Raw genomic sequence first — 27,027 nt, forward strand, 5'->3', positions numbered from 1 at the left:
TCTGCCTCTACAGGCAGCCTGGCTGTTTAACTGGAAATAAAACACTTATTCCCTGATAAAATCAGTAATAACAGGCTTTCTGAAAGCCTAAATGTCGACTCCTGGTAGGTACCAGTGACGTGGGGTTTTGCTGTTGTCGTTCTGATCCGAAGGAATTAAAGGAGTTCTGAAGGGCTGGCCCTGCCTTTCACTGGAGCAGCTGCTGAGACTGATAAAAATGGGTAGGGTTTTAGGTAAACTGGTCCATTTATTTCAGTTTCAGCCTAATAAAGAGACACAAATTCTTACACACTTTAATTCTCTTCTGTGCTGGTCACTGCTTGGTATCAATGTCAAATGCATATTTTTTTTTGGTGTAAATAATCAATATTGCCTCATAAAATCTACCAATTTGGTGTTTACTCAACCTTTGAAAATACAGTTTTTGAACTCCTACCTGCTGCTGCCATTCAGCTCCTCCCTGAACTTATTTTCTCCAGGGTTAATGAGAACAAATCCTTTGAACTCACTGGTTATTTCTGCCTGATTTGGTGCAGGGTTCTCTCTAACTGCCTTTTCAGTGAAATTGGGCATATAAATTGCAAAGGGTTCCACTATGAAAAAGTTTGATTAAGTTAATTAGAAATTCAGAACTTGGCCTTTGGCCAAAATGTAATTTACTTTCCCTGAGCCCTGATTTGAAATGAAATCTTTGTGTAGGTTTTCATCTAAAAAATCACAAGTTTTCCTTGCTCTTATTTTCTACTGTTTATAGAAAAAGAACCAAAAACCAAATAAAACAAAATAAAACCCAAACCCACCAATGAATTAAAGTGTAGAAGGATTTAAACAAGGAAAGTAAACATGGAAGGATTCTGGATCAGGGTGGGGGCCTTTGGCAGGTGTGTGTCCCCTGGGGTGAGTCAGGCCAGGGCAGAGACAGAGCCTGGGATCCTCCTGGGGGTGTGGGTGAGGCTCCAGTGCCTGTCCTGGTTCCTGGGCTGGGGACCTGCCAGGGGGGTCTGAGCATCTCCACTGCTTGACTGGCCAGTGGGTTTGGGCCAGAGAAGGGGTTTCCTGCAAGCCAAGCCTGGGATCAGAGCAAAACCCAAGCCAAGGACCATCCTTAGGATAGAATTCAGAGCTGCAGCTTGGGCTGCCCCAAACTCCAAACCACTGCTGGGTTTGGGGCTACTGGGGACCCCAAAGTCTCCAGACATTGCTCCTAAGGAATGGATCCATGGATGTGGGTACAGCCACACCTCCATGAGCCCAGGATCTGAGCATGGCCAGTGGGGACCCCTGGGAGCTGCTGCACCCTGGGCTGGAGCCCATTTCCCTCTGCTGAGTGAGAGGGTGCAAGGGGTGAGGAATGTTCTGTGCTCCAGCTTTCCAACCCTGCTGAGCAGCACAGCCCAACTTTGCTGCTTTGTCACAAACACTTCCAGCTCTGCAGCACAGCAGAATTCCCATCTGTACCCACAGAGCAGCTCTGGAAGTGCCAGATCTCCCTCTTTTGCTTGCAGTTCCAATTCCTGGGCAGGGGCAGAGGAGGGGCAGGGACTGAGCTCTGCTCTGGGGGAGCAGGGACAGCACCCAGGGAACGGCTGGAGCTGTGTCAGGGCAGGCTCAGGGTGGATCTCAGGCAAAGGTTCTTCCCCCAGAGGCTGGTTGGGCACTGCCCAGGCTCCCCAGGGCAGTGGGCACAGCCCCAAGGCTGCCAGAGCTGCAGGAGGGTTTGGCTGATCCTCTGGGGCACAGGGGGTGACTCTTGGGGCTGGGCCTGTGCAGGGCTGAGGGTTGGACTCCATGATCCTTGGGGGTCCCTTCCAGCTCAGCACAGTCTGGGATTCTGGGAAATGAAGTTCCTGCCCCAGGGTTTTGCTGCTTTCCTGCAGTGGGACAGCCCAGGGAGGCTGAGCTGGGCAGGAGGACGGAAAGGCAAACACTGCCCAACTTGCAGGTCTGTGCACTGGCTCTTCCTCCAGTGCAGCAGCAGATGATAAACACACTCCCCTCATAAGATTTTAAACAAAAAATCACAAAAATTATTTAAAAATTACCAAAATTATTTAAAGTTTGGGTTTTTCTAGAATTTTTAGAACTGGATCTACCTTGGTGGTGGCTCTTTGGGGTCAGTGGTAGCTCCAGCCCCAGCTGAGATCTGGGACCATGTGCCTACAGCAGAGAGTTCATAGAACCCACGGACTCTTTTCCTTCTAACTCTCTCCACACCCCTTACTCCCTCCATCCCTCTGCTTTCATTCTTTGGACAGGCAATTCTGGAATAAAGCAATGAGGTATCAGCACCTCTGATGTGCTTTGATGTTCACAGGGGAAAGTGATACCAAAGTGGACGATTTTCTTGGTACTCCTTTTAAATCATCACTGTGTGGAATCCAAGAGGAGGGACTGGTATTCCTGAGGATCCAGGATGAGAAGTGGGGAGAGGGATGTAGAGCCCCAGGTACTTGCTGGCTGGCTCCTGTCAGGCTTAAACCCCCTTGAGGCAGGCAAGCAGTACAGCCACTACTCCACCTAAACGATTTTATGATCACCCCCGGCCTTTGTTTTATTCTTCTGCCCATTCACTATTTTAATTATGATTTTTTATCTCTCCCTGGGCAGCAAAACCTCTTGGATTTTGCCTTTTGGTTCGGTTATTTCGGGAACTCATTAAATGCCCGAGTCACGTGCTCGTTATTAGAAAATGAAAACAACTCTCTGGCTGTGCCATGGGAGAGACTTCACGGTGAATTACCGGAGTTAAGTAGTAGCTTAACAGCTTGAGACTCTTCTAACATTAGGCAGGGTTTTTTTAGACCTTTAATGCATGGCAGATTATGATGCTTCCTGTGCTGAATGGTATGAGGTTATTGTCTGTGGTTGGTTTAATGTGGATCCTTGTAGAGGGATAACACACAATCCCATACAGGCTGCCGAGGCATTAGATAATGTTCTCTGTTTGGATTTAAATAAAGGGAGGGGAAACCCCTCTTTTGCAACAAGCAAAGCCCATCCCACTGCTCAGCCACTCTTCCAGCTCTTGTCTAACAGGATTCAGGCTGGAACAGAAGTTGAATCATGATGTGACTCACCAAACTTCCAATTCCTCTGCGGTGTCATACCCAGACACATCACTGCTTCTCGAGGAGCTGGTTCCTCTCATCCCTCTCCTCCTGACAGCTGAGATCATCAAAACCTCTGGTACAACTGGGAGTGCTAAAGAGCCCCACAACCTGCCCTGAGAAGCATCACAGTCAGTGGTGAGACAGAGGAGATGAGGAATCAATACCCCGGGGCTCTGCGGAGCAACGTCCTGGAGACGGACGGGGAGTTAATGCTGTGTCCCTGTGGCAGGGGGTGATGGATGTGAGGGGCAGGAGATGCTGCTCAGTGACTGAAACAAAGCTTTTATGCCCGTCCTTTCTGTGCTGGGTGTTTGTAGCACAACACTTCACAGTATTGTTTTAATGCTGGTTCTTAGTTAATCAGGCAAAAATGTCTCTGATCGGAAAAGTGCTTAGTTGGAAGCTCAGTAAAAAGTTGTCAGGAAAAACTCTCCTGAATATCAACTGGTTTTCTCATCTGAAAGTTGAATTTGTTGTGATTTACCCATCATTTGGTATCAGGTGGCAAGTTGGGAGCACAGAATCCCAGAATCCCAGAACCTCCGGAGTTGGAGGGACCCCCAAGGATCACCCAGTCCAACCCTGAGCCCTGCACAGGCCCAGCCCCAAGAGTCACCCCCTGTGCCCCAGAGGATCAGCCAAACCCTCCTGCAGCTCTGGCAGCCTTGGGGCTGTGCCCACTGCCCTGGGGAGCCTGGGCAGTGCCCAACCAGCCTCTGGGGGAAGAACCTTTGCCTGAGATCCACCCTGAGCCTGCCCTGACACAGCTCCAGCCGTTCCCTGGCTGCTGTCCCTGCTCCCCCAGAGCAGAGCTCAGTCCCTGCCCCTCCTCTGCCCCTGCCCAGGAAGAAGTAATAATCCAAATATTCACAGATGTTTGCTCTTCTTTAACCAGTTAATAAGTGTTCATTCTGGTTGTACAGACAAGCTCAGAGATCTGTATCTTAAAATCAGGATAGATGATGTAATGGGAATCCCAGGCACACGTGGGAACACTCTGCAGACACATCTTGCTGTGGGCAGAGAATGACCATGGTCTTGAAGGAACAGGAGGAAAGGGAAAAAAGACCAGACTTTCCAGCTGCACTGGAAATTCAGAGGTTGGTAATGACACAGGTTTGCTCAGGGGTCCTTATTCCTCTTATTAGACTGCACCCCTTCAAGACAAAATGAACCAGAGAAGCTGTGGCTGCCCCACCCCTGGAAGTGTCCAAGGCCAGGTTGGACAGGGCTTGGAGCAACCTGGGCTGGTGGAAGGTGTCCCTGCCCATGGCTGGGGGTGGGACTGGGTGGGCTTTAAGATCCCTTCCAACCCAAACCATTCTGGGAATAGGGTTTCTCTGTTCAGCTTCTCACCCTGAGGTGCCTCATGCAGCCCCTGCCAGGCTCCTGAAAGTCCCTGTGGCACCACTGGCTGTGGGGATCAGTGATGGGATATGGGATTCAGAGGCTCCCATCCCTGTGCAAACTCCATAAACCCCTTGTCCTCAAGCTTTCCTAGGTTTTGTTGTTGTTGCTGAACAAGGTTTTGGGTTTTTGAATAAATTTCAAGGAAAAGTCAAATGGCATGTGCCACTTCCCCTTTGGGACAAAGCTGCTGGACTGTGCAGGAGGCAGCAGCTCCCTGGACCAAACTCCAGCTGTGACCAGCAACCAGGTGACCCTCAGCACCCTGCCCTTTCCATCCTGCTTTTGTGCAAACGCCCCTGTTACAGAGAGCAGTGAAAACACGGAGAGGAGACGGATCAAAATCCATCCTCTGGGTGAGGCAGAGCCACTCAGGGCTCTGACAGCACTCCCAGCCCTGCCTGTGGTCTGTTCCCCTGGTTACAACTCGTCCCTTCTCCCTCCCTGTGCTGTTATCCTCTGCATCTTCCCAAACCACAGTGTGTAATCCCAAAGCAATGCATTATGGAGTGGCACCAGGAATTTCACTTGTTTTGCTGCTTGTTGGGTCCCAGGAAGGCAGTGGCTGCAGAGGACTCAAAACCAAAGCCACTCTTTGCCTTCACATCTTTGCTACTTATTATAAAGTGCAAGGAGAAAAGCAGCAGAACAAACCCACACCTTGGCTTTTTGCTCCCGAGACCATCAGTGACACGGCAATTAAAAGGAAGTGCAGCTCTCTGCTTCTGCTTGAGCAGGTTTGATGGGTGGTTTAAAAGGAAAAAAGGCAAAAACCCCACAGTGCTTCACATGCCTCCCTGTCATTTCTCACAGGAGAATGTCCATTAAAAGTCAGAGCCATGAATTCCCATGTCAGGAGCTCAGCCTGGTCCTGCTGGGTGATGTGCACTGTCTGTGCAGAGGTTGCACAGGGATGCTGGGCACAGGGGCAGCCTGGCTTGTCTAAATATTGCCAGAGACCTGGACAAGCTCTAAGCTGCTCCCTGCACCTGTGTCCTCCCCCCAGGTTGGTATTGTCAAGGGAAAAGCACCCACAAGTGTCAAACACTTTCCAAGCAAGGTTTGAACGCTGTTAATTCTTCATGTGATTCTTTTCATGGGAGAAAAAGAAGGAGGAATGAGCTACTGAGTGAATGTCTTTGACCTCTAAAATACAGCTGGGTGTGCTAGAAGCACATCCTGCCTAAAAAAAAGTGTAAAACTAACAGCTTTGACTCTTTTTTTGGCCCATCTCACCCCTCCCGTCCCCCCTTTTCACTGCTGACAACCAACTCCGCTCCCTGCAGGAGGGGTCTGCAGTTGTGCTTGTTCCCAGACAACCCAGCTCCAGCATGGAGCCCAACTAATAATCCCCCCTGAACTTATTAGCTCAGGTTTTGTGGAGTGTGTGGCCTCTAATGAGGGTGTTCTTCACTGTTGAGGGAGCACTGAACTAATGCCCCCTCGGGGTGGGCTCTCCCAGGCTTCAGACCCCGCTCAGCATGTGAGGACGTGGATGATTTGTAATGCAGGTCCTTCCACTGCTATTCAGGGAGGTCTCCCCGCTGTTCAGGTTGGTTTACAACAGTTTTTTGAGCTGCTGGGAAAGTTTCAGGGTACTGGAGGAAAGCTGGATGTGTATCACTGTTAAAAACCACACAAAAGAAGTGAAAAAAAGTGCAAATTGGTGCAAAACTCCAGCATGGATGCTCTGGGGGTGCTGCTTTCTGTGAGAAAGGGCGATACAACCTCGACATGGCACACGGGAAAAGGATTAAAACCTCGTTTGATGTTTGGTTTTAGGATGGATTTATTGATTTCTGGTTTTGGGGGGGTGAATCAGGTGACTGTGGTTTTGAACAACTTCTGTGCCACCTTTTGATACGTGTTTGTTTTTTCCTGGAAGGAGCTCCTGAAACTCGTGTGGGGTCAGAAGCTTGAATGGCCCTACATGGAGAAGATGCCTCAGAGCAGAATCTCTGATCAATCCCTTATGTAGATAAGGACAACGTGGTGATGGTCTAAGAGAGAAAACTGGAGAGCAAAAGAAAGGTCACCTTTTTGATCTCCTGCCTATTTGGGGCCTCCTCATTGCATTTTTACAGGGAATAAAGGCAAGGTCCTGGCTTTGCTCAGTAGAGCTCAGTTGGGAGTGACAAGGTCCCCAGATCAGGAATCTGGGGTAACTCATGGCTGTGGATGAGGGTCACTTTTAGCAGTGAAGGTACAGAGCCACCACAGGTGATTTTTAAGCTGATTGTCCATTTTCCCAAAGGAATTCTCCTGTTCAAACAGCATTAATTCCAAGCAGTGTGGTGTTTGCCTCGGGAGGTTGGACCACGGCTTTCGAGCACGGTAGGAGGTGATGGCCCCTCTGCTTTTCCTACCAGTCATTTAGGACTTGAGATGTCAGCTTGGCAGACTTCCACAAACTCTGCCAGGCTTTCCTAGCACAGCTATTTCGGTGTGGAAAGCAAGGCCCACGAAGGCAACTCGCTCCTCGAGGTCCGTGTGGCTGAGCGCGGTGGCACGTGGAGCTCTGGGCTCACAGGAGGGTGGTGACATTGGCAGGAGCACGATGCCAACGTGGTGACACTCCTACAGCCCCATCAATTCACCCAGTGCTCGTGCATGGAGCTGCCTGGCACCTTGCAGAGGACTTTGGTCACCTGGCACATGAGGCCCAGGCTGGTGTAGATGAGGAAACGTCAGGTTTTGTGGAGTCTTCTTGAAGTTTGGAAGAGGAAGAACAGTGGGAAGAACCATGTCCAGCTGCTCTGGACTGAGACAGGGGTTTTTTTAGCTCAATAGCCTGATTATCTCACTTTCTTCCCTCCTACTGCACTTGTTCTAATGCCTACAGTGACACACAGTGGTGATGGGGTTCTGCTCTGCCAAAGCACTTGCCCTGACATGGGAGGTACAGGACGCTGGGGATGGTGGAAATGGTGACTGCCAAGCTCCCCTTGGAGCTGGATCCACCTGCTGCTGTGACTTGGGCTGCAAACTGCTCCTCAGATGGCCAGATAAGGAAGCTTGGGAGCTTTTTACTTTTCCACCCAATATATTGCTCATTTCCTACTGAGTTCCTTCCCCATCAGCAAAGAACTGCAGGTCTCATAAGCTGATTTGTACCAGAAATGCCACACTCAAATCCTCTTTATTTTCTGTGACAATGCAATATTTTTCATCCCTGTGTAAGCAGCCACTGAAATAAAAGTCCACTTTTGGCTGTTGGATTTCCCTGCTCCTCACGCTCCCGTTGTGTCAGAGAGCCCAGCAGGCAAGTGTGGCTCCCTTGGTCCTTAGGAGAACATTCTTCATTGTCACCAGGTGTGTTCACCTTTCCCTTCCAGGTGCTGTGTTTGTAGATGGCAGTTTTCACCAGGATTATTCCATTGCTCCATTTCTGAAGATTTTTGGATTTTTTTTCACTTGCTTTGAGAGGGAAAATAATCAGATGATGAGAAGTCTTGGGCTGTCTTCCTGCTTGGGCTGTTGCTCCACTTGGCAGACTGGAGACTGGCTGTGTAGAATCATAAAGCACAGACTGGTTTGGGTCAGAAGGACTTTAAAGCTCAGCTAATTCACCCCCTGCCATGGGCAGGGACACCTTCCACTAGCCCAGGTCGCTCCGAGCCCTGTCCGACCTGGCCTTGGGCACTTCCAGGGTAGCTCCAGGCAAGCCTCTATTTCCAAATCCCAGCTTTCCCAGAAGATGAAAAAACATCTTGTTAGAAAGGTCTGGAAGTTGGGGGCAAGCTGTAAACAAATGCACTTAAAATGGGTGGAAACCATGGAATCATCTGTGAGGCACCATCCCTGCGAGCAGCAGTACCTGGAACTCGAGCTGCACCCCTGGAGATGGCTCTGGGCTGAGTGAGGCATCCCCTCGGCATGTCCCGGTGTGGGAGAAGCAGCTCCAAGAAGCAGAGCAGATGTGCCGGGTCTCCATCCTCCAGAAAACGCTCCTCGCTGGCAGCGCGACACAACCGCGGGGTCAAGGTCAAGTTGTTGGCAGCTGCGTCCCCGCGGAGCCGAGCCAAGGGGGCAGAAACCCCCCTGAACAGCAGAATCGCCTGTCTCCGCAGTGCCGCCGGGCCAGAGGGCACAGGGCTGTGGTTGGCAGCCCGCGGGGTCCCGGGGGAAGGGGCGGCCGATGCCGGGCTGCTCCGGACATCTCCGCCCGCGGGTGCGCAGCGATTGGCGGGGCTGGAGCAGCGACACATGAAATATGATAATTTTCTGCCGACCAGGAGGAGGAGGAGAGGGGGGGAGAGAGGGGAGAGGGGAGCGAGGGCGGGAGAGCCGCTCGCTCCCGCTGGTTCGCATGCCGGGGTTGCCGAGAGGAGCGGCCCGAGCGGAGCCGCCGCGCCCCGGGATGGCCCCGAGCTCCCCGCTCCCCGACCAGGACGATGCCGATGCCACCCAGGTGGGCCGGGCGCCGGTGGCACCGGGGGGACGCTGCCAGGGGGTGCCAGGCCCGGGGCCCCCCAGTTTTGGGAACTCGGTGGCAGAGCGTTGTCCCCCCGGGAGGCTGTGCCGCTCACCGGCGCTTTGCGGTGCCGCTTAGTGGAGGGCTGAGCTTCTTTTTAAGGGGGGGTTTGGTGGGGTTTGCTAAAAACCCGAAATCTCACTCCTGGAGGAACGCTTTAGTGCTGTGCCAGGTTCAAACTTCGCAGCCTGATCCTTAGTTTGATGGGAAGCACTTGACAGAGCTCCGCTCCGCATGTCATTAACCCTCTCACACCCCCGCCTGGCGCGGAAACTGTTAATCCCTCAAATTCACTTGCAACAAATTTAACCCTGACAAGGAGCGACCGTAGAACTCCCGGAATGGCATCCACCAGCTGTTCGTTTTTATAATGACTTTGCATTTATCCCAGAGCTGGGTGGCAAGTTTTCAGATTATTATTATTATTATTTTCCCAAAGGCGAGGGGGACCTATTAAAAAAAATAATCCTACAATAATCTTCCCGAAGCAAAGCTGCGAGTGCAAACCACCCTCCCCCTGCTCCGGCGGTGCCGCCGCTGCCGCTTTATTAATTTCTCTGCGCCGTGAGTGACAGTCCTCCAGAAGTGATAATTGGTGCACTGTGTCTTTAAAAGGTTAAAACCCTTTTCAAAAAGGCCTAGACTCATAGTGGGAAAAGACAAGAGAGGCTTTGGCTGGCTTTGGATCCAGAAAACAGCTGCTGATTAGAGTCTGCGTCTTCGGGCTGAATTTATTACATATTTTTCAGCAGCAGGGATTCTAGGAGGAAGCTTCCGTTTGGGTTTCTTGCTCGTGGTTTATTTTTATTCAGAGGAATAACAGAGGAAGGATTTGTTCCGGCTGGAGCATGCTCACAACCTGCAAGACCTCCCATTATTAAACTGCCTACTTTGGGCTTTAATATACATGTGGTATTTTTTTATTATTTTTTATTAGCGTTATTATTATTTTGGCAGCGTGCATCTCTACGTTTGTTTTTTTTTTTTTTTTTGAATAATTTATTTTGAAAGGAAGCTGATCTCGTAATGAGCTTTCTCCTTCCTTACTTGAAACAGGTGCTAATGAAAGAATGCAAATAGCACCGGCTGAGCCGAACATTTCATAAAGAAGGGAACAGCCACCAACCCCAAAGGCTCCGGGATCTGCCCGCCGGCCCCCACCAAAGGTAGGCACGGGGGCTTTTGTCGCTATTTTTGTTGTTCTCTGCGCGCATATTCGCTCCCCCCTCCCTCGCTGCGGCCGGCGAGATTCCATTTTGCCTCCCGAAAGGTGTCAGGTTGCCACGGGGCGCGCTCGGACGCTCCTATCCCGATGGACAGGGCGCCTGGATGGCCGGGTGGCCGCGCCGGGAGCGCTGGGCGAGCGCTGGGCGAGCCCGGCGGTGCCACAGCCCGGCCCCGGAGCCGCGTCCCCGCCACGCTCGCAGCTACTTTGCCGCTTAATTAGCGCTGGCTGTCGCATGAATTTATCGTCGCTTGACAGCAACTTCATTTTCTCCCAACGTGCTGGGAGAGAGGATGGTTATTTTAGCGCTGGCGGGTGGGAGGCAGCGCTGGGGGCGGTGGGAGGGAGGGAGGGAGCGAGCGCCGGGTGTGTGACAGCGACGTGCGAGAGGGACCCGGCCGTGCGCAGGGACACGCGGCTCCCGGGGCATCCCGGCCACTGCGGCGCTGGAAAAATGGACATGTTGCTCCACGGGGAGCCCGGTCCTCCTCCTGGAGCCTGTGCCCAGGGCCTGCTCCGCTTCCCAGCCTGCGTTCGTGCTCCCTGCGGAGCGCAGCCGGCTGTTACCCGGTGCTACAGCGCGGGGATAGATATTAAAAAATAATATCCCAACCCTCGTTTTAACAGCTGAATCCCTGCACAAAGCGCTGGGCTTTTCACTCCCTGCCTGATCTTATTTTCCCGAGACAGGGTCTGACATTCAGGCATCATCCTGCCGAGGTCGGTGCTTTGGGGGAGCCCGAGGTCGGTGCTTTGGGGGAGCCCGAGGTCGGTGCTTTGGGGGAGCCCGAGGTCGGTGCTCTGGAAGCCCGAGGTCGGTGCTTTGGGGGAGCCCGAGGTCGGTGCTTTGGGGGAGCCCGAGGTCGGTGCTTTGGGGGAGCCCGAGGTCGGTGCTTTGGGGGAGCCCGAGGTCGGTGCTTTGGGGGAGCCCGAGGTCGGTGCTTTGGGGGAGCCCGAGGTCGGTGCTTTGGGGGAGCCCGAGGTCGGTGCTTTGGGGGAGCCCGAGGTCGGTGCTCTGGAAGCCCGAGGTCGGTGCTTTGGGGGAGCCCGAGGTCGGTGCTTTGGGGGAGCCCGAGGTCGGTGCTTTGGGGGAGCCCGAGGTCGGTGCTTTGGGGGAGCCCGAGGTCGGTGCTTTGGGGGAGCCCGAGGTCGGTGCTTTGGGGGAGCCCGAGGTCGGTGCTTTGGGGGAGCCCGAGGTCGGTGCTTTGGAAGCCCGAGGTCGGTGCTTTGGAAGCCCGAGTTTCCCGGTGGAGGCAGGAGGAGGATCCGCAGCCCTTGCGGTACCTGCCCGCGGCTCCCGCCGGGGCTCCGGCTTTGCTGCCGTGTTCCGACTGCAGTGGCCTCTCTGAGGGCCAAATCCAGCCCTCCTCGGGATCATCCAGCTCCTTCGGCTGGATGAACCTCCGAGGGCAGGAATTAACCTTTTGTCTGGAAGTTTGCATTCATATTTTGCGGTGTTTACGTGTGTTGGAGCCATATATTTCATTTCTCTGTGTGCACGCAGGTTATTTATAGGTTTTTCCCCTGACTGTTTAGGGAAGGATCTGCAAAAAAGTTTACCCCAATTAACTGTGGGAGCTGAGGGTGGGCAGCACATGAAATAAAATGCTCATTTTATATAAACAACCCCTTGAGGCTTCCTAGAAAGAGAACTTGTGAAGGTCTAACCTGACAGAGGAAGAGTAACCAAAACTTAACGTGAAGTCTGTGCCCCCCTTCCCAAAATCAGATAATTTTTAATTAAGAGTTTGATATGGAGGCGTGTGCAGGAAAATGGGATTAAAATCTGGAGCCAGTGGGAGGGGAATATCCCTCTGCACCTGGTTTTGGTGGGGCTGGGAGCACCTCGTGTCCCCTGACCTCCTGCTCTGCCAGAAAACACAAATCCAAGTGCTGCCGGGTGCTGGCAACCCCCAGCCTCGTGCTTTGGGATGGAAAGAACACTGATCTTTCCCAAACCTTCCTCTCCCTGGTCCTGAGGCCACTGGTCCTGTGGGACTGTGGTTTCTCCCTGTTTTCCACGTCGTACTGGGGAAGGAGCGTGTCCATCGCTACTTTATTTTTCTTTTCCTTTTGGAGACTGCAATTCTTCCAGCTGCAACAAAATGTGTATGGGGGGGGGTTGGTCTTTATTCCTTGCTCCTTTGGATGAGCCTGTGTGCCTGGATCTCTGCACAGCAGTACCACGTGCTGCTCCTCTCCAGCCCCAAGCTCTCGCTCTGCTGGGAATGGAAAACATTTTGGATGAGAAACCTCCCCAAAAAAGCCCGAATGGGTGGTAACTAAGGAGGGAGAGGATGGGAAGGGTTGTTTTTTTTAACTCTCAAAGTGTCTCCTGTGTAGGGCACGGGCTTCTGCTGTGCCACAAACCCCTCTGAGCATTGCCCAGCCCAAACCGTCCTCCAGCAGCCTGAGCAGGACACGGTGGATTTTGGCTCAGGGGGCTTCTGTGCAGAGCTGGGGGCATCTGAGTCCTGCCAGGAGTTGCTCTGTTAGGAAATCTCCCATCTTAGGACTGGTGGGAGTTGGTGGCTCTGCTTCACTGACTTTTATCCTTTCATCACCTCCTGAGAAAGGGAAATGAAGCTGTTGTCCTCCCAGGCACCAGAGTTTGGCTCATGCTTGGGAAGGATGCTGGGCATTATTTTCCTTGTAAGGGATACCATTAATTATTTTGCTTGAAACAGTTGTAAAAGTCCCATAAACATGTATAACATGCGAGGCTGTAGCTTCCAAGTGGCTCTCCAGCATCTTGGCCCTTTCCTGGTGATGATTGTGGCTGGCCTGTCATGGAAATGGGGATATTTGCTGGGAATTGAGATGGCTGCTGATGGGCCAAGGAGTTTTATGGAGCCCTGGAGGAGCCTCCTGGGTCAGAGTGATTAAAAGCCTCCTCCTCAGGTGCACTTTAATTCTGGATTTCCACCTGGGCCAGCAGTTCCCAGAAATGTATCTCTGTTCACAGTGTGGAGCTGGTGAGGAAGGGATCAGTGCCAGGAGAGCAGGAACACACTATTGACCTAAACCCATAATTTTTAATTGCACTAGCTGGGAATGAATCTTTCTGTCTCGTGCTGGTAGGAGCACAAACAACTCCAGATATTTTGGGGGGGCTAAAAAATATCTCTTTTCTCCACATGCAGCTGTATCTGTGTAGTTAATGCAGATGTACAATGTGGGATACAGGGACACACCAAGGACCAGCAAAGCCCAGCTCGGATTTAGTTGCCTCTTTAAAGGTGTGTGTTGTCATCTGAAAAGGACCTTCAGAAATATTTCAGAGGGCTGGTGGTTGCTCACCCATGTTTAACCATATTTCTGACCTTACTGCAAAGGGGATGTCGAGATTCACCCAAATCTCTTCATTTAGGTCTTTAAAAAGCTCAGAAACTTTATGCCAAGAATGGAAACATCCCAGCTCTGTAAGCTGTGGATTTGCTCCGCTCTGATCTTGGTGGTTCCCTGAGGTGGGGGGGACCAGCATGGCCTTTTTTGTTCCTGTTTAACCTTTCTGTGTCTTACTTTTTCTTCTGTCTGGGAAACAGGGAGGAGGGAAGGGGAGCTGCTTGGCCAAGATCTCAGTGTGAGTCCCTGGCAGATTGAAAATACAAGTAATAAGTTTTGACTCTAAGCTCCAACTGCAGACAGCAGCACTCACTGGGGTCGGGTTTTGGTTTTTTCTTTAGTTCATTATTTGCTGGGTGGACTCTGGTGCTGTAGGGAAATGCAGGGGGAAACATATTTTCCTGGGTAGGTAATCCCTGGAGCTCCATGTCATTTTTTGCACTCCTTGGGGAGTGGCTGCTCTGGTGGGGGTGAAGGTCCCAACTGGCTGCTCGTTCTGGGGACGGGATGATTTAGGGAGGCACAGTGCACGTGGTGTGGCCAGTTTGGTCTCTCAGGGGGCTGTGTGTGCAAACCCTCATGTCCAGGGCCATGGGATGCTGCTGGAATCCCCAGGGAGCCCAGAAATAGCTGCTGGGATGGTCCCCAGGAGGAGCCCAGCTGCTGGTCCCAGCCTGGGCTGGATGGGATGTTGTGACCCAGGATGCCCCAATGACCCCAACCCTAATCCTGGTTGATCTGCAGCTGGGAGAGGAGGATCCCACAGCCCTGCTGCTCCAGGCTCATGGGATTCAAGTCCTTCAGATGGGTTTTCCAGCCCCGGAACTGCCCAGATTCCCAGTGCAGCACAGAGACATTGTCCTTCCCTCGCTCCCCCTCGAGCTCCTGCCCTGGGACGTGTGGGAACCTGGGAGAGGAGCTTGGACAGTAAATGCCATGGAGGAGAAAACCACGGGTGTCTGGAGCATCTCCTGCCTCCCTGGAGGGAGGACTGAGGGCTCTGCTGACTCACAGCCCCGGGCTGGGGGGCTGCCAATGAGTAAAGGCTGAAGTAACAAGTGATGTGCTGGAAATAAATCACTCCAGAAGAGATGACTCTTCAAGCAGCAGTGAGAGAGGCGAGAGCTGCTCGTGGGGATGGCAGGGGTGATTTCAGAGTCCTTGAAAACCCTCCTCAGATCCAAACAAAACTTCTTACCCGCTTTTGGTTTCAGTTGTCTGTAGGGTTGAAGCGTGTTTTTTACATCCCGGTGTTTTTTACCTCATTAGTGTTACTGCTGAAGGATGGCTTTGAAAACAAAAGGTCTGGGTGTTTGGAACAACCAAAGGAAAAATTGAATTTTACATGGAATTTTAGAAATGCTCAAGTGCAAAAGAGCAGGTTCTGGGACAGGCTCAGCTGCACAAGCATCATCCCAGTCCCAGACCCTCTGACTCTCATCCATCCCATGGTTTCCAAGGCATTTCCAATCCCCACCAGCCAATTCCCCTTTACCTGTGTGTTTTAGTCCATCCCTTTCCTTGTTTGCTGTGGCCTTTACCTGGTTCTGTGCTGCTTTCCAGAGTCCCTGCAACCCTGTCCTTCGCAGGCATGTTCATAATCACCCCAGTTTTGGAGCCACTTTTTGGTTGCTTGGACTGATATTTTCAATTTTTTTTCCCCTGTGGTTCTGGCATCAGACTGAATTTCATGGGCGAACAAAAATCACTGAGACAAACAGATTGTTTTGTTGTTAATGGCTGTTCAAAAGCAGCCTGGCCAGGTTTCTCCTGCAAACTCCTTGCTGCAGGGAATCCGTGGCAAGGAAGGAATTCTCCAGACAATCCCGGGATGTCCCCGGCAAGCACAACACCAACCTCAGTGATAGTTTGATTATAGCCCTGATTAAAACTTTGATTAATTCATTGGGCAGTAATTCTATGCAGGGAAAAAAGAGCTCTGCTACCTGGCAAGTGGAGATGTGTGTGCACCCAGGGAAATGTTTGGAGTAGCTTTGTGTCCCCAGACAAGAGACACAAGGGAATGCCAAGGGAAACTGGGGAGGGAACAGGTCAGGGGGTGAACATGGGCTGGGGAGTTGGCAGAGTACTTAAATAAATAAGAATTTATTAAATAAATAAATAAATAATAAAATAAATTAAATTTTAAAATAACTTTTAATTGATGTAATTAATTAAATATTAAATTGAATTAATAAGAATTAAATAAATAGGAATTTATTTATTTAAATAAATGTTTATTTAAATAAATAAGTATTTATTTAAATAAATAAGTATTTATTTAAATAAATAAGTATTTATATAAATAAATAAGTATTTATATAAATAAATAAATTCACACCTTTAAATAAATAAGGTCACTAATAGAAATTATTATAGCCAAATGAGTTGTCTTTTGGAATGTTGAACCTGGTTTGGTTTACAGTGAGAGCAAAAGGTGTTTCTCAGCTGGGGCAGAAATTAAATCACTTTACCCCTCAGTTACATTGGATTGAGCACGAGTGGGATTTAGTTTTCCTTTGGGAAGCCATGGGGACCTGGAATGAGAGTCCTGTGGAAGGTTGTGCTCCTGAGTTGCACAGGATGGGGATTATTTGCCTTCCTCCACCCAACACGTGCTCAGGTGCCCCTGCAGGGAGGACATGGACACGACCCCCCAGAGCAGGGGGGGGCTGATGGTTGGGCTGGTGCTCCCCGAGGTCTCCTTGGTGTTTACAGGCAGGTTTAGAGACAAAAGACTTCTTGTTTCTGTTTTTAGGGAAATATTCACCTTCTGAGGCACAAATGTTGTTCCTTGGCTTGAGCTCCTGGCTGGCACCTCAGCAGATGCCAGAGCTGGGGGGGTTTGGTGGCACCAGCCCAGCTGTGCTGCTGGGGCAGGGTCCAGCTCCCAGAACCTGCTCCTGGGGGAGATTTCAGGGTGTTCCACCAGTTAGATGGTAAAATATCATCATTTGATCATCCCCCAGATGACAACAGCAGAGAGGAGATGCCTGTCAGGGAATGGTAACCTCAGGAAGGAGGCATCACTGTGCAGGGACAGAGACCCTGGGCAGTCCAGAGTGGGCACTGTGCCAGGCTGAGGGTGGGCTTTGCTCGTGGGGGGCTCTGGGGAGGAGCTCCAGGCTTGTTTCACTTCCTATTGTAATTCCATGCTCCAATTCCAACCCCCCTCTGTCAGCTGGCAGGGATGGATAACACAAGTAACCAGGTGTTAGCACCATGTAAATAACACCAGCACTCACCAACACCCTGGAAAACTTACATGGGGAATACCAGGAAGGCAACCAAATTCCCAGAATAAATGATTTAGCTGGAGTTTGCCTTATCAATGAACAGAGAAATGCAACAAGTGACGGGAAAGCTGCATAAAATCTCTGCCAATTGTAGGCCTGCACCTGGCAGGACCCAAATTCCTTCTGCCCTTGGAATTTTGGGGTGCAATGGGGGCCTGTTCCCTCCTGGGTAAATCATGGCTCTGGCACTGCCTTGCACTTCCCAGAGCTGTCTCCTGGTGTGATGTGATCACTCAGGAATATTTTGCAGATCATATGATAACCCTCAGCTCAGGAGGACTCTGAGGAAGCTGCAGTCAGTCCACATCCACAGTTATTCTTAGCCTGTATCCATAGTTATTCTGTGCTTTGTTTTGGGATGCTCTGTAGGCTTTAAAGCCATGAACCCACCCCTGAGCAGCCTGTTCCTCACAGAGCTTGGGGAAAGTGAAAATCAAGAGGGTAATTTTCCCATCCAACTGCACAGAACAGGTTTCTGTTGCTCCTGTTGCTATTTCTGTCAGTGTTTATCCATTTTTTTCCTCAGTCACTTGGATTTTGCTCAGTGTTTGCCACTGCAGAAGCTGCTCAGGGACTCGTGCTGTCTGTGCAGGCAGGTCAGAAATGCATCTCAGGCAAAAAAAATCTTTGATTATGAACAAACTTTTGTGGCTCTCCCCGAGTGAATAACCATCAAAGGAACTTGGTGCTCCAGAGCAAACTGCCAAGGTGGAGGAGGGGGAGGACTCCTGCATTAATATCCCATCGAGTTGGGAAGTTCAGCAAGGCAAAGATGGAATAAGGAAGCGGGAGGTTGAATGTGTAATCACAGCCCCCCTTTGTCTGCGGGGTGTTTGTGAGAGAAACTGCAATCTTGTGTCATTTACGACTTTCAATAAATAGATATTTAAGATAAGCTCGATCATGTAATTAAGGACTTCTGACACATGGCCAGATGCTCTGTCTTTATGTTTGTGTAAATGAGAGCAGGGGGTGGCTCTGCCCCACTCTGCCTGTGCTCCAGTGCCCGAAAACACAGCTCTTTGTCCTGATGGAACCGCATTTGCTGCATCTCATGGGAGGGAGGGATGTTTGGGACCGTCCCCTCCCTCGGGAAACTGGAAATTGTGGGGATCTAATGGGCTAAAGGGAACTAAATATGTTGTTGCCACTGTCTATTAAAGGTGTGCCCTCGAGCAGGAGCATTGCCCTGTTTTCCCAGTGTTTTGGGAAGGAAATTCAAGCTGCCCAGGGGATGGGGGTGACTGTCCCTGGGGGTGACTCTGAGCTTTGGGGGTCGGGGCTGAGCTTTGCTCTGGGTGGGACCAAACCTTTGGGGGCTGAACCCAAGATCTGGAGCAGGTGAGGGGCTCCCAGAATCACACAATCAATTAGGGGGAAAAGCCCTCCCAGCCCATGGATCCCCCCTGTGCCCCATCCCCACCTTGTCCCCCAGCCCAGAGCACTGAGTGCCACAGCCAGGCCTTCCTGGGACACCTCCAGGGCTGGGCACTCCAAACCTCCCTGGGCAGCCCCTGCCAAGGCCTGACCACCCTTTCCAGGGAGAAATTCCTCCTGATGTCCAACCTGACCCTCCTCTGGTGCATTTTGAGGCCGTTCCCTCTCCTCCTGTCCCTTGTTCCCTGGGAGCAGAGCCCGACCCCCCCCGGCTCCCCCCTCCTGTCAGGGGGTTGCAGAGCCAGAAGGTCCCCCCTGAGCCTCCTTTGCTCCAGGCTGAGCCCCCCCAGCTCCCTCAGCTGCTCCTGCTGCTCCAGCCCCTTCCCAGCTCCCTTCCCTTCCCAGGACACCTCCAGCCCCTCCATGTCCTTCTTGTCCTGAAGGGGCCAGAACTGCCCCCCCTCCCTGGGCAGCCCCTTCCCGGGTCTCATCCCCCCTCCTGTGCCTTGCCAGGGAAGCATTTGCAGGGTCGGAGCAGGACCCAGAGCACACAACTCAGGGACAGTTGTGCTCTGGGGGGGGTTGGAGCCCAGCTGGACCCACCAGGGAGGACTGAAAGAGCAGAAGTGCTCCTTGCAGCTCCATCTCTGCAGCTCAGCGGGGTGGGAAGTTCAGTTGAAGTATCCTGAGGCTTGGTCATGGGCCTTGCAAAAAATCTGCTTGAGTGGGGATAATTCTGGGCTGCAAAGAATTATATATATTGATACATATGTATGTATCTTTGGATTATATATATAAATATATATGTAATATATGTAATATATGTAATATATATTATATATAACATATGTTTATTTTATATATAAACATATATATAATATATAATATATATAATATATTATATCTATGTTATATATATACTATAATTATATATATAAAATACTTGTTAGATATATAAAATACATCTTGAGATATATATATAAAATACAGAATTACACAGATGAGAATGGAACCCATCCTGGCCCCCTGGAAGAGCCCTCCTGGCCCTTGAGTGTTCCAGGACCCCCTGGAATACTGAAGTGTTGCTCAAGTGCCTGTGTGGATAATGGGGGTCTTGTATTGAGCTTTTCCAGCACCACGTGGGCACCTTGGATTTGAAATCCCTTTGTGCTGGCAAATGGGTGCAATCCCAAAAAGAGCATGAGAGGGGAAGCCCTGTTTTGGTGCTCCAGTGCTGGAAAGGAGGAGAGAAAAGCTGAATTTGTTGGGTTTATATATATTGTCTACTTTGCTTTAACGAGGTGGAATTATTACATCAAGTTTTTGTGTGATTTCCTGTGGGAACTTTTTTCCTTTTCTTTCATTAAAGAAGTCAGAGAGAGTTCTTGGTGCTTTCCCTTATGGCATCCACTCCTCTCAGACTTATGCCAATAGAAATCATCTGTAAAGGAGAAATCATCAGTATTTGTAGACTTGGGACTGACTTGGACTTTTAGTGTTGCAAGCCAAATATTTTACTCCAGTTTCCATGTTTGCACCATATTAAAACCTGTGAAATGGTACAACCAGCTCCCAACAAACAACCCCACTTGCTTGGGGGAAATGTTTTTTAGCAGCCTAAACCTTTTAAAACCTTAAAGCTGCATAAGCAGCTTAAACCAATCTAAAGCCTTAGATCATTTTAAACAGCTTGTGCCAATATAAGGACTTAGATTATCTTAAATAGCTTAAACAGATCTAGAGCTTTAGGGAAAGAATTTGGCCAGATTTGGCTGATGGTTTGATTTGGTTAATTTGGATGTCACAGGTAACACTGGTCACCACGGGGTGACTCTGCCCAACCACTCCTTGCTTGAAGAAACCCTAATTTTGGGGCTTTTACACTTTGGATATTTGACACTTTGACATGTGAACATGGAAGTAAAATGTGAATCTAACCCTGCCCTCATGCTTAGATTGGGATCATCTGTAACTCCTCTCCGTGGCCCTGGGTTATTTTGTCTAAATACATATTTAATTTAGAGGAGAACATTAATTCTATTACAGCAGTTGAGGATTTTCAAAGAATCCTGAGCACCTGAACTGCCCTTTGGAGTCTGGATTCCTGTAAATTGCTTATATAGCTTTGAAAATCCCATCTTAAGATGTGGTGGCTTAATTAAACCTTTAAAAATCTCCATAAACAGGGGAATGAGTTCAAACTATGACTTGGGTTCATTTGGCCGTTCTCTGCTTCCCACGTGCTCCTCACCACCACATCCTCCTGGTGTCAGTGGAGGGTTTAATTCTTCGGGCTTTTTGTGCTAAATAATTCAGGTTCAAAGATTTGGGAGGGTTTGTTTATTCTGAAATTAAATTAGGGGGAGTTTCACTTCCACCCCAGCCCTGAAGAGTTCTTTGCTTCCCATTAACACACAGACACTGAAGTTTCTCTGGAAGCTGGAGGAGCAGCAGCCCCAGGAATATTTTCTCCAGGAGATACACGGATAATAACAATAACACCACAGCTGGGAGAAGGCACCAGCAGGGAAATTTTCTGCTTGAACTCCTCAGCTGAGGAAAGGAGCTGCTGCATTTCCCTCCTGCTGAACGCCGGGATGGGATTTGGAGCCCTCGGGAGCTTCTGCTCCTCCTCACCTGAGCTGCAGATCCTGGGGCAGAAAAAGAGCCTTGGGGCAGGTTGGGCTGTGATGTTGCTCCAGTCCCACTAATTTCCTCCCTGCTTTGGTCACACAGAGTGGAATTGAGTTTTATTGTGAGCACCAGGGACAAGGGAGTTTCTATAAAAACGAGGGGGTTTTGTGGTGGTGCATGAAAATGAGTGTGAACCTTCTAGTTACTGTAGAGCAGCTGTAGTGACTGTTCTGGTTACTCTGGCACTGTGTGTGGTGAGGATTGGAACCAAACGAAATCAATTAGAGGTGAAGATCATGGAATCACAGACTGGGAGAGGGACCTTAAAGTTCATCTCATTCAACCCCCTGCCATGGGCAGGGACACCTTCCATAGCCCAGGTTGCTCCAAGCTCTGTCCAACCCGGCCTTGGACACTTCCAGGGATCCAGGGGCAGCCACAGCTTCTCGGGACAACCTGGGCCAGGGCCTCCCCACCCTCACAGGAACAATTCCTTCCCAATATCCCATCTATCCCTGCCCTCTGGCAGTGGGAAGCCATTCCCTGTGTCCTGTCCCTCCATCCCTTGTCCCCAGTCCCTCTCCAGCTCTCCTGGAGCCCCTTTAGGCCCTGCCAGGGGCTCTCAGCTCTCCCTGGAGCCTTCTCTTCTCCAGGGGAACCCCCCCAGCTCTCCCAGCCTGGCTCCAGAGCAGAGGGGCTCCAGCCCTGGAGCATCTCCGGGGCCTCCTCTGGACTCTCTCCAGCAGCTCCACGTCCCTGTGCTGTTGTTCCCAGGGCTGGGGCAGCTCTGCAGGGGGGTCTCACCTGAGGGGGCAGAGGGGCAGAATCCCCCCCTCCCTGCTGCCTGTGGGATGACCTTGGCACAGTGTGCTCACCTGGAGCAGAGCTTGGCCCCCCGAGCTCTTCCATGTGCAATATCCCCCTTCCAGCCTGTCCTGTGTATTGGCAGAACAAACAGACACAGCTCTCTGGCATCCCAAAGAAACAGAATTTTAGGACTTTCACATCTAAGAAGTGTTTTAACCTGTAAGAAACTTTAGAAAACGAAAGGAAAGTTTTGAGTTTCATTTTCAGATCCAGGGGCTTGGGTGTTCCATCCTCACCCAGGTTCCTCACAGCGCAGCTGCTCGTAAGTTCTGGTCTCCTGAATTTTATTCACTTAATAAATTAATGTATTTATTATTCATAGAAATAGTAGGTGAGTGCTCTCTTGGAGGTGAATTGCTTGCTTTCAGCCTGGCAGGCTCTGGATTCTCTGCTAGATTTTATCATTCATACTTAGAAGCTGAATGGTACTTTGATATTGTGAGAATATTTAATTGAAAAATCTGGGATTTTACAAAAAAAACTGTATTTTTTTTCAGAAGTAGATTAAAAAAAACCCCAATATAAACTACACTTAGAAATACCTGGGAGTTGCACAGAGCTGGAGATTTCAGTCCCAGCCTGGCTCCCTGAACAGCTCACTGTGGGTGCAGCTCTCCAGTACTAAGTAATGAAGTTCCTTTCCTTTCTTAGAACATCCACCCCAAGGAGTTCAGGATTAAGTTTACTAGAAATGTAAACTCGTTGCAGCTGGATAAACCACAGCTGAACCCGGGCAGGGAGCAGAGCAGCCTTTTAAATCTCTTTTAAATCTGATTTTCTTTCCTTTCTCACTGATTTCCCTTACCTGGGGCCAGGATGGGGTTGTCTCTGCAGACACCCCAGAACTGAGCACCTTTGCACTTCCAGTCTGGTGCCCTGGTCTGCTTTGGACACTGTTGGGCTTTCTCCTCTTGCTCCTGTGCTGGGCAGGAGCCAGTGCTGGTTTTGGAGCTGGATGGTGCATTTTTTCCCCTCCTGTGGAACCACAGAGCACCAACTTCCCACCTCCTGACACCTGGTGCAGGGAATTCTCATTCAGCTCAGTCATTTTTACCTGTTTTACTCCTGGTTTGCTGGAAGTCCAGAGTGTTCTGAGCTCCACAGACCCCTGAGTGGAGGCTCAAAGCAAAAGTGAAGCTGGTGGAGGTGATGAGGGCACGTGGAGGATTCAGAGGAGCTCGAGGGCAGAGCTCGGGGGGGGCTGAAGCTTCCTCAGAGGGGCAGGGACTGAGCTCTGCTCTGGGGGAGCAGGGACAGCACCCAGGGAACGGCTGGAGCTGTGTCAGGGCAGGCTCAGGTTGGATCTCAGGCAAAGGTTCTTCCCCCAGAGGCTGGTTGGGCACTTCCCAGGCTCCCCAGGGCAGTGGGCACAGCCCCAAGGCTGCCAGAGCTGCAGGAGGGTTTGGCTGATCCTCTGGGGCACAGGGGGTGACTCTTGGGGCTGGGCCTGTGCAGGGCTGAGGGTTGGACTGGATGATCCTTGGGGGTCCCTCCAGCTCAGCATATTCTGTGACTCCACAGTTTTAGGTAACCCCTGTAGCAGCATCTCACACTCAGCTCCACCCATGCTGTAGTCTGCAGAAACAAGAAAGAAATCATTTCCTTAAGTCAGTATTAATAGAAAAACAAGGGAAAAAGCTTTTTTTCCTTCCCCCTGCCACGTTTGCAGTCCCCTCTCCCTGTGGCAGCTCTCCCAGCTGCAGGAATCACTGTGCCATGTGCAGCAGGAACCTGAGGATGAAGATGGGCAGAGCCTGGGCAGAGGGGTCTGCAGAACCCTCCCTGGCACTGCATCCCAGAGAGAACAGCAATGAGCTGCTTGTTCCACTGCTGGAAATGGGAATAGGCACCAAATGGTGCCAAAGCAAGAATTAAATGGATTTAATACAGACAGGGCAGTGCTTGGGGTGGTCTCTGGCAGCCCCTGTGACCCCTTTGGCTTTCCTGGGGGTCATTGTGCTGCCAGGCAGGACCCTGAGCCTGGGATGAAATGCAGGGGGACTGGGAACACGAGGAAGAACTTCCTCCCTTTGCAGTGACTGAGCACTGAACAGGCTGCCCAGATCTTCCTCCCTGGGCATATTCCAGAAGTGTCTGGATGCAGTCCTGTGGGATCTAGGATGACCCTGCTTGAGCAGGGAGGTGGGACAAGATGACCCACTGTGGTCCCTTCCTACTTGCCCCATTCTGTGACTCTGAGTGTGTTCAATTCTGCATCGGCCACTGGGACGCAGAGAATAATTCAGAATATTCTCTGAACACCAGCTGCCTGATGAAGCCAGTCAAGGTGAGAGGCTTCCAAATTTCCTGTCTCCCCAGCCTGTTCACACATCTGCAGACCCCAGCAGTGCAAAGCAGTGGGTGTTAATCCACCCAGCAACTGTGCCTTCCTTGGAAGGGGCCCCGATTTCCGAAAGCATCGCCCTCCAGGCCAGCATTCCGGCATGTGCCTGCCTGCAAGAGTGTGTTTAATTGCCACCCTGGATCAGGTTGTACTTAAGCACATTCCTAAATGTTTTTCTGAGTCAAGCCCAGTGCTGGCACCCTGCAGTTTGCACCTCCGTGGGGTTGATCCCTTCAGAGCTGGCCTCGATGATCCTGGTGGGTCCCTCCCAGCTCAGCACGTCCTGTGATCTGATCTGTGTGAGGAGCTGCCCGTGCTGGAGGTGTGATCCCAGCCCTCTGGAGCAGGGATGGGTGTTGGGAGAGCTCCTGCAGCGTGGAAGGAGGGCTGTGGTTCCCTGGTAGAGATCTGGGTTATTGGATGGGGTGAACTGGGGGCTGTGCAGCAGATTGGTGACATCAGTGGATTTGGGAGAGGATTAACGAGCCTTTGCAGCTCTCAGGGACTCGCTGGAACTCCTGAGCCTCGTTTGCTTGGGGACTCAGCAGCTCTGGGCTTCCTTCAGACTCCTTGGAAAGCTGGGAAGTGTCTGTGAGCAGCCAGGGATGGGCAGGGGGGGAGTGTTTGTTCAAATGAAATGTGGGAGATGCTTCACCTGCAATCCTGGGGCAGTTTTGGGCACCACAGTATAAGGAAGATATGAAACCATTCGAGAGTGTCCAAAGGAGGGCAATGAAGAGGGAGAAGAGCCATTCCCTGTGCCCTGTCCCTCCATCCCTTGCACTGATGCCACATCCAGTCTCACCTTAAACACCTCCAGGGATGGTGACTCCACCCCTGCCTGGGCAGCCCATTCCAAGGGCTGATCCCTCTCTCTGTAAAGAATTTCTTCCTCATGTCCAACCTGGATATTTGGGACACAAGCTCCACACACGGGTATGGGGAGCTGGGAGGGAAAGGGCTGCTTGGACACAGGAATTCAATTTGCTTATTGGAAAATTAGAGACGAGGGCAGCTCCTCTGGGACTGTATTACTGGCAAATAATGCCCTCTGCCCTGCATTACAGGGTCAATAATTAAAAGGTTGTGGGTGCCTCCCTAAGGGAAGCCTGCAAAGACAGGAGCTGGCAGACAACAGGCCACTTCCACTGGATCAGAACAGGCAGAATGTCATTTGGACTCGATGATCTCAGAGGTCTTTTCCTACCTGTGATTTTATTTCATGTCCAGGGTGTTTACCTGGAGAAGAGAAGGCTCCAGGGAAACCTGAGAGCTCCTTGCAGGCCCTAAAGGGGCTCCAGGAGAGCTGGAGAGGGACTGGGGACAAGGGGTGGAGGGACAGGACACAGGGAATGGCTTCCCAGTGCCAGAGGGCAGGGATAGATGGGATATTGGGAAGGAATTGTTGGCTGTGAGGGTGGGGAGGCCCTGGCCCAGGTTGTCCCGAGAAGCTGTGGCTGCCCCTGGATCCCTGGAAGTGTCCAAGGCCAGGCTGGAGCAACCTGGGCTATGGAAGGTGTCCCTGCCCATGGCAGGGGGTGGAGATAGTTGGTCTTTAAATCCCTTCCAACCCAAACCATTCCATGATTCCAGGCCTGGCAGAGCTGGGGTGTGAGAGGATCCCCAGTTCCTGCTGCTGGGGGTGAGGACCTTCAGGAGCTGGTTTTGGTGGGGTTTAGTGTCTCTGTGTGATGGCCAAGGAACCCTGGCAGCAGAAGTTGATTTTCAGGGGTATTTCCTAAACCTTTCCACCCCACTGGTTGTGCCCACGTTTGTGACACTCGTGTGAGAAGAGCCAGAGTGAAAACACAGTAATTATTGTGGAGTTGGCAGAGTGAGAAGAGACTTTTGTGCCTTGGAACTGTGCACAGACATGGCTGTGTTCTTAGGGTGGCTTTGCAGCCCATCCAGGAGTGGTCACAGAGAACTCCTCACTCCCACAAAACAAAACTTCAGGAGCCACGAGGAGTCAAAAAGAAAAAGAGATGGGGAGGAGTCCCAGGGTAACAAACAGTGGGACATTTAGGGAAGAGAGAGGAGCGTGGGGAAGGGTGGAGCAGGATGGGCCTCTGCAGAATGGAAAATAGAAACCTCTTGGGTTATCTCAGAACATTTTCTAGGGAATATAAAAAGCAAAAAAAAGTTGCATTTCCTGAAAACTGCATATTCCAAGGAAGAGGTTTTGCCCATTTGGCCTCTGTGTTACCCTGCCCATAAATATGCTTTTAACTTGGATTTTCATCGAAATACCAATGTTCCTTTAAAACTTGCATTATCTGGGCAACTTTCCTCTGATTCCACAAGCAATTGTCACTTGATTTTCCATCCCATGTCCTATAACCCTAAATACTGCTGCTTATCCTGAAAATTCTGTAGTTTCCTGGTACCTTCCCGTGCTCTTTTACTTTTGTGACAGTGTTTGCTAGTGGAGAATAGAAAAAAAAAATAAATAATAAAAAACCCAACTCTTTTCTTTTAATTGTCTAATAGTGTTTCCATCATATCCCACTTTTTCTCATTTACCTTTGCAAAGTGAGCTGATGACTTGCCAGAGCAGAATGCTGTATGTGTAATATATATATATATATGTTTATTTATTTATGCAAACTATAAAATATAATTTTTGTATATTTTTATATATATGAAAATTTATATATTTTATATATATATTAAAAGTTGTATAAAATGTATGTACATTTTATACAGAAATTATAAGGCTGCAACAAAGGAAAGCATAAATTTTTAATTTCTTGCTGGAACATCCAGAAATTCACTGTATTTTTGGGCTGGAGGTATTAGTTTTCCAGAAGAAACAACAGCAACAGGCTTGTTGCAAGAGACAGTTCTGAAGAAGTGGTTGTGGCTTTTTAGCAGCATTCAAACCAGGTTATAAATATATATATTTTAAATACAATTACTTTGCTCTGGCCTCCAAATTACCCTGAGCG

General features: G+C 50.4%; 1 protein-coding gene across 7 annotated transcripts in view; it reads left to right on the forward strand.

The window, feature by feature from the left end:
* The first annotated feature begins 8,833 nt into the window (after positions 1-8,833).
* HIVEP3 (HIVEP zinc finger 3) overlaps positions 8,834-27,027 on the forward strand; it is a 300,052-nt gene continuing 281,858 nt past the window's right edge. For 5 of the 7 annotated variants that reach the window (XM_064635225.1, XM_064635227.1, XM_064635226.1 and 2 more), the window contains exon 1: positions 9,612-10,157. The gene's annotated coding sequence lies outside the window, so the exon portion shown is untranslated. Of the gene's footprint in view, positions 8,929-9,611; positions 10,158-27,027 lie in introns of those variants that run through there. The other 2 variants (XM_064635223.1, XM_064635221.1) reach the window with 2 other exon arrangements.

The sequence above is a fragment of the Pseudopipra pipra genome, chromosome 24 (genome assembly GCF_036250125.1).
Source record: "Pseudopipra pipra isolate bDixPip1 chromosome 24, bDixPip1.hap1, whole genome shotgun sequence".
Taxonomy (NCBI): domain Eukaryota; kingdom Metazoa; phylum Chordata; class Aves; order Passeriformes; family Pipridae; genus Pseudopipra; species Pseudopipra pipra.